We start from the raw sequence: 8,533 nt of genomic DNA, 5'->3' as shown, positions 1-8,533 counted from the left end.
AGCAAGTCAACTGTTCAATTTGTAATCCATTCAAGTAGGCGTGTTCAAATCTAATTGGAAGTTTCTGTCAAGGGAGGTAGAGGTGGAGGATCGAAGTAAAGGTGGTGAATGCGCAGCTCCAACGATACGTAATCTCGCATCGATTGCGGTTGAAACCAGGTCTGTAGCTGTAAGTTACGGTGACTTTAGCGCCCGGAGTAGATGCTCGGCTTGTACGTTGCGACGCTGTAGCATCCGTGGGGGAGGTGGTGAATGCTCAGCTCAAAAGTAACGTAGCCTCGCATTGATTGCTGTTGTTTGCTCAGCCTGTTAAAGTCTATGCGAGGTTACGTAATGCTTGAGTCGAGAATCCACCACCTCTACCACGGGTGTTACAGAATTGAAACGTACAGGCCGATCATCAACTCCTGGCTCTACAGCCCCCATAACCTACAGTTACAGGCCGAGCTTCAACTGCAATTGAAACGAGGCTACGCTGGCTGTTGCTTTCATAGCTGAAGCTTGGCTCTTACGTTGCAATGCTGTAGCATCAGTGGGGATGGGGGGTATGCTCAGCTAAACGTTACGTAGTCTCGCATCGATTGCGGTTGAAGCCTGGTATATAACTGTAAGTTGCGGTGACTGTAGCGACCGGAGAAGAAGCTCGGCTTGTACGTTGCAACGCTGTTGTGTCCGTGGGGGAGGGGGTGAATGCTAAACTCAAATGTTGTGTAGCCTCGCATTGATTGCTTGCTGTTTGCTCAGCCTGTTGAAGTCTTTGCGAGGCTACGTAATGCTTGAGTCGAGCATCCACCACCTCTACCACGGGTGTTACTTAATTGTAACGCGCAAGACGATCATCAACTCCGGGCTCTACAGCCCCCGTAACTTACAGTTACAGCCCGAGCTTCAACTGCAGTTGAAACGAGGCTACGCTGGCTTTTGCTTCCATAGCTGAAGCTTGGCTTTTACGTTGCAATGCTGTAGCATCCGTGGGGGAGGGGTTTTTGCTCAGCTAAACGTTACGTAGTCTCGCATCGATTGCGGTTAAAGCCTGGTTTGTAACTGTAAGTTACGGTGACTGTAGCGCCCGGAGAAGAAGCTCGGCCTGTACGTTGCAATGCTGTTACGACCGTGGGGGAGGGGTGAATACTAAGCTCAAACGTTGCGTAGCCTCGCATTGATTGCTTGCTGTTTGCTCAGCCTGTTGAAGTCTTTGCGAGGCTACAAAATGCTTGAGTCGAGCATCCACCACCTCTACCACGGGTGTTACTAAATTGTAACGTACGAGCCGATCATCAACTCCGGGCTCTACAGCCCCCGTAACTTACAGTTACAGACCGAGCTTCAACCGCAGTTGATACGATGCAACGCTGGCTGTTGTTTCCTTAGCTGAAGCTTGGCTTTTACGTTGCAATGCTGTAGCATCCGAGGGGGTGGGGTGTTGGCTCAGCTAAACGTTAAGTAGTCTCGCATCGATTGCGGTTGAAGCCTGGTCTGTAATTGTAAGTTACGGTGACTGTGGCGGCCGGAGAAGAAGCTCGGCTTGTACGTTGCAACGCTGTTGTGTCCGTGGGGGAGGGGGTGAATGCTAAACTCAAATGTTGTGTAGCCTCGCATTGATTGCTTGCTGTTTGCTCAGCCTGTTGAAGTCTTTGCGAGGCTACGTAATGCTTGAGTCGAGCATCCACCACCTCTACCACGGATGTTACTTAATTGTAACGCGCAAGACGATCATCAACTCCGGGCTCTACAGCCCCCGTAACTTACAGTTACAGGCCGAGCTTCAACTGCAGTTGAAACGAGGCTACGCTGGCTTTTGCTTCCATAGCTGAAGCTTGGCTTTTACGTTGCAATGCTGTAGCATCCGTGGGGGAGGGGTTTTTGCTCAGCTAAACGTTACGTAGTCTCGCATCGATTGCGGTTAAAGCCTGGTTTGTAACTGTAAGTTACGGTGACTGTAGCGCCCGGAGAAGAAGCTCGGCCTGTACGTTGCAATGCTGTTACGACCGTGGGGGAGGGGGTGTATGCTCAGCTAAACGTTACGTAGTCTCGCATGGATTGCGGTTTAAGCCTGGTTTGTAACTGTAAGTTACGGTGACTGTAGCGCCCGGAGAAGAAGCTCAGCTTGTACGTTGCAATGCTGTTACGACCGTGGGGGAGGGGGTGAATGCTAAGCTCAGACGTTGCGTAACCTCGCATTGATTGCTTGCTGCTTGCTCAGCCTGTTGGAGTCTATGCTAGGCTATGTAACGTTTGAGCCGTGCATCCACAGCGAAGTCTTTTGTGCAAATGCTTCCTGAAGAGTTTAAAGTTCCACAAGTATCCAGTACCTAAGTTTTGATATGCCTCAAGGGAATGACGAATCTCAAAGGAATGAGGAACTCAAGGGAATGTTGGATGGAGCCCAAGTGCCTTGTGATGAAACAGAAGTGTTGGATATGCCTCAAATGTTAGATGAATCAGAAGTGATGGATAAGCCTCAAGTGTTTATTGAATCAAAAGTATTGGATATGCCTCAAGTGTTTGTTGAATCTAAAGAGCCCCAAGACGTGTTTTTAAATGTGGAATTTTAACGCATTGCACCAAAGGAGGATCAAGAATGGGATAACATCCGAGACTTTTTATAAAATTTTTCGGACTCTTTGGAGGCTTTGGATTTACGTACAGTTGTGATACCCTGTTGGAAAGGACAGTATCCATTTAATCCAGGAAAACCCTTGGATCAATAAAAAAACAAAGGAAACGAATATATAATGTAAATATCGCATAACATTGAAAGTATTGTGTTGTATTGTAAATTTGAATGTATTGTATTTTAATATAAATAAATAAAACCCTGGGGTTTATTTTTTTTCAATACTGTTTGTCATTCTTTAAGATTTCATTTCTTCTCACAATGCCAAACAGGATTTCATAACATTTTGTGGACAATCAGAATGCCGCACGTCCTAACTCTTCATCCTTTTTCGCGTACAAAAGGGGATTCCATCCATCACACCATCTAATATGTTCAGTCTCTCTAAGATGGATCAGCTCATGAGAGAACAACTCTCATCATTACAGATTTTACTGACAGAGCATAATTCTCGAATGTTTTCTATTCATGGCGCACACTGTCTCAGAAAAACATGTGAGCAGAAGATATGTAAAAGTTTTTGTCAATCGTAAAAAGAATATCACATCTCCCAAGATTATGAATATAGTCTAGTACAGTGTGAATTTTTGTTGTTGATGAAGAGATTGGAGTCAATCGACATGCAACTCTCGATTTTTGCCTGCAATTTGTCTGACAGAACCCTAAAAACCTTACTATTACTTTAAACTCACTTCAAATGCTTTTAAGTAAACACAATAACTTACTTCATTTTCACGCAATTAATTAAATAAGTCAATTTCAAAATTCATAAGTTGTCTTTCACTTTTCAAGTTTTACAAGGCAGCCGAAGCACCTTCGTTTTGACAACACGTTCGCTGTTAAAGCGGCTTCCTATATTTCGTGGATAGGATATCAGTTAGATCTCAGTAAATCAAATAATAAATATATCTAAGATGACATCACTTCACTTACTGGAAATTCATTAATGATCAATCAGTTACAGACGCAACCAATAGGAATACGTTCCTGTTAGGATAAGAATACGAATCGTCTAATTAGGATTAGTGGAAGTGAATATTGATTGAATGATAGTGGAACACTGATCTAGTTGAGCCTCTAACTTGGACATCTGTATTTAAAAAAAGAACCTTTTAGTTGTTAGTAAATTCAGCCCTGAATCTAACTATCTGTGATTTAAATTTTGGTTGATAAAATTATTAAAAAGTGGCAAAAACTAAGCCTTTTTTATACTTCACTAATATTTTTAATAGGTTTTTATTATTTTATGTTTTTGTAAATGTACAAAAAAAAAATCGAGTTTTAATTAGTTTTTATTTCGAAGCGTAATATCGAGAAAATATTCTTAATTTATAATGACACTAGAACGCCACCTAATCCGTACTTTGAAACCATCAGCCTTTTTTAAAGCATTCGACGAATATTTCGGATAATTCAAACTGTTAATTTTGGAAAAGTTAAAGTGTTGAATAATATATAACTAAACTTATTTCAGATAAATAAATGTGATTTCCTAAGAAAGTCATAAAACTGAGAGGTAGAAAAGAATTTGGCGTCAAAAATTAGTGAGAAAACTTCTTTGATAATAAAAAATAAAGAAAAAAAATACCCTTTATCTTCAACAAATTGTTATCTAATAAATAACCGTTATCACCATTTATGTCTAAAGTAAAATGTATTGCTTCAAAACAATGAATCTTTCTGGTTGTAATTGTAAAGCTATTTTTCATTAAAAGCGCAACATAAAAACTCTATTGAGAGCAAAAAAAATATATTGTTTTAAAAAATATTCCACATAAGTGGAGCAAATATGAAAAAGAAAAACACAGTTGTTATTGATTTAAGTATACATGCGTTTGAAGGCCACAGAAAAGAAATATGTGTGTGCCTGTTTGTTTTATTGATGTTAAAATAAGTAAGTCATAATACTATTTTCTTTTTAACTATTTCACTCTTCTTCGGTGTTTCGTTTATTTTTAATTATTAAAAAAATTATTATTTTTATGTATTCGCATTTATAATAAGATTATTTCCATATTTTATCTTTTATGTATAATATATGTTCGCATCTATAATGAGAATATGTCTATATTTTCTCCTATATGTGTATAGTATAAAAACGCATTGAGACCGCGTGTTTATTTTAATATCAAAACAATTAACTTATATTTAATTTTTTTCATGTCTGTTTTATTTTGTTCGATATTTTGTTAAGTTGAATTTTTTTGACAATGCATATAAAAAAATATTATTTCTGCGTATCTTTAATGTGATTATATTTTTATCCTATGAATTTTCCTTTTTTTCGTTGTAAATAATTTTACTATGCAGAATGAAAAATAATATTTCACTTCGGTGTTTCTTATGTTACGTTTTTACTTTATTAATTAATTTTTTTACTGTCAGTTAAATAAAATTTTTAATAATATTAATAATTTTTTTAAAATATTTTATCCAGAGAGTATAAATAATTTGAATGTATTTTTGTGGCACAGGAAGAAGAATCGATCTAACAGTACTAAATGTATACGGCAGTACATAATCTAGAATAGCGGTAAAAATGCTTAATTTTTTTTTTGGTCGTATGCCTGTTTTTAGGCAGTGGGGGCCTGTCTTATATCGCTGTATCGTTTTGCGCTCGTTGTCTTTACTCGACAGCTTAAATCAGATTTATGATGCATCGCCTTGAATAAAAGTCGCTGTATCGTCTTGCCGATATACGCTTAAAATCGATATATCTCGATACATCGATTTATAGTCCAGTCCTACTCAGTACCCATAGATCTCCAATGCCTGTTTCATTTTTATAGTTTATAAACATGCCAGTTGTAAATGGTTACAAAACCGTGTAGTTTTGTATTCGCAATTTTCCAACCGTATCAGTTGTAAAAGATTTCAAAACCGAAAAGGTAAGAAAAATGTTCTTAACCATAAACTTTATGGTTAATAGGATAGACAGACTCCTGCCGGACATTTTACCGTAATTTTAGAATGAAAATTCTAACAGTGAGCGAATACGCAATGACGCATTATTTGAACGTCTGAACCTAATAACTTATCACGAGCATAATACATAATATCGTATAAAACAGACACACCTCCTACAAATGATGATTTTCCTCTAGAACTTCAGTTACAGACCTGGGAAAAATAGTAGATAGTAATGTAGATAGTAATGGTAACGTAAATAGTAACGTAGATAGTAACGTAAGTTATATTGTATGTCCAAATTATCGAACTAAGGAATACAATTTTGCTTGCCCGAATTTTGTAATAGAAATACAAATGAAAAAAACTTTAAGAAAAGGAAGAGAGAGAGAGCAAAAAAAAAAAAAAATAATAGACATTAATGTTTTACATTTTTGCTTAAGATTACAACAGTTAGAATTTGTATATTTAATACATTTTGGTTCTACCATGGTGATATCTTATTTTAAACCCTTTCGATATTTTGCAAATTTGTCACCATTATCTTCCAAATAACTTTGCGGTTCTTTTGAGATTTTAGACTTGGTTGATTTTTTAAGGATTAAACAGGTCACGTGAACATTAGATATAAAAATAACGAACATTATAGCAATTATTATGTTTTTATCGTAATTTTAAAATGATTGTTTCATATTAGGTTTTTTTTTCACTACAATAATATAATGATTTCTTTTCAATTATCTGAATCATTTGCAAATGAAACGCAGTTAATTAATAATAACAAAGAGATAAATAAGAAGAAATCATCTCTTATTTGTTTTAATTAATAATTATTAGCTGATATGTTGAATCAAACCATTACAAAACATGTAAAAGATAAAACTAATCAGACAACTTTTAATTAAAACTAAAACTATAAAAACAAGTCAAATTAATAAGCTGATACTGATAAATTGCTTTCATTAAAATATATTTAAATGTTTGAATTTATTTAAATTTATTTAAACTAAAAATCAGCAAAATTTGTTTATCTTTAAAATATTAATAAAAGAAGAATGTTTTTTCGTAGCAATATATTTTAAAGTGAAGTTAATTTTCTGAAGAGTGATTTTGAATAATTTGGAAGTATGGAGACAACATCGTTTTACCATGAAAAAATTCTATTATGTCTCAAAGGCATTCTTCAGAATTTTTACTGAAAGCCATCAAAGTAATCTTTTAATTAACGAGGCATCGTTACAGTTCATGTTAATAATTCTTTCTTTTTAAAATTAGTATAATAGGTTGTTAGAAAGATAATAATACTTAAAGAAACTCAGCAAGAAAAAAATCTTTATTCAAAGAGAGAAAAAGGATTTGCTTTAAGAAAACTCTAGAACTTTTTCTTAGAAATACAAATATATAGAGACGTTAGTACCATAGTAAAGGGTGCCTTAAAATGTATTAACTATTTATTAATTTTTTTCGGCTCCATGGTGTGATAAATTTTGCAAAAAGAAAGTCTACAACATATCTTGAACAAGTTTTCTTAGACTGCAGACTTTTCCAACCAAACTGAATTTTTAAAACATTGGTTAAAATCGGAGTCCACAATTATTTTTCTACCCGACCTTATAGGCATATGATCATGTGGCATAAGGGCTAGCAGTACAATGTTCCGATTTCCGTACAAATGTAAAGTTGAGTTTACCTGTAATATGCAAATTAGGTACATAATTAAAATGGAAAATTTAAAATAAATAAATTAGTTCTTGGAGTCAATGATGTTCATCACTGCAAATGAATAATGGATAATGCAAAAGGGCAATTCGCTTATCAAGACAGTGCCTGGATTACTTATTAAAAGAAACTACCCAGGATTGCACTGAAAGGTTGATTTTCATGTAAGCAACCACATTATCACAAACCTCAATATGGTTTATAAATAATTTGCAAATAAGCCATGCAAGCTTGAAACATTGATAAATTTAACTATGCTTGTATACGAGCGATGAGGTTCGCATTAACCTTGCATGAACAACCTTTTTATATCGGGATTGAATCTACCTTTAAAACAAGGCTGGAAAAACCTTCTAAAATCACGAATGGATCATCTTTTGCAAATCAAGAGTAGAAAGCGTTCTCAAACTGAGTATAAATTCACCTTCTCAAGGTTTATTTTAGATTTTATGACCAATACTGGAACAAAATGTATTTAGGTTGGTTCTTATAAGCTTTCTTTTACACTCTAAAGGAGATAGCTGACCTGATTATTAAGGTTCTAACACAAAATGTTGCATTTGAGAGTCTGGATAAAATTAGAATGAAAAAGGGGCAAAAACAAAGTTTACAGTAAAAGATAAAAAATGAGATTTCTTTGCAAAGTTTTTTGACCCTTTATTATCTTAAAAAAATAAGCTTGGAATATTAATTTCTATGTTTAAAAAAGGATAAATTTGTCAACCTTTCTATGCCAACTAAAAGGAAATGAAAATGCAACGTTTCAGTAAGGTTGCTTGCTATCTGAGGTAGAGTTTTCATAAAAACGAAGTGCCAGAACAAAAATCCTGGAGTGCATCATGATGCCGCATCAATCATATGTCATTACACACGCAATCACATCATATTACAACAAATTAATCTCGACAGAGCACATCATTCTCAATATGATGAAATATCTATCCTACATATCAGCATGGTCTGCCTTACCATTTTTTTATTCCCTCGCATCAAGTAGTGAAGTTAAAAAGCAGAAGGATTAAGTCTGTTGACTCCGCGAAGGCAAATAGCTTTTGGAATTGTCAAAAACTCATCGTAAAGGGGCTCATCGTAAAGGGATATGATCTGACTATTTTTTTCATCGCTTCCAAAAATAGAAGATTCACATGGAGTAGCATACTAATTGCGGAAGTTGCATAAAAGATTTAGTTTTTAATTAAAATTTTAATACATTGAGTCACACATCTAAATTTTAATAATCATAATTACTCAAGATTTTGTTATTTGATAAGCGCTTGGTAATATTTTTTA

Source organism: Parasteatoda tepidariorum, chromosome 10, assembly GCF_982258835.1.
Source record: "Parasteatoda tepidariorum strain Cologne lab strain chromosome 10, Ptep-v5.0, whole genome shotgun sequence".
Taxonomy (NCBI): Eukaryota; Metazoa; Arthropoda; class Arachnida; order Araneae; family Theridiidae; genus Parasteatoda; species Parasteatoda tepidariorum.
The sequence above is the reverse complement of the archived record's forward strand: the minus strand, read 5'-3'. Positions refer to the sequence as shown.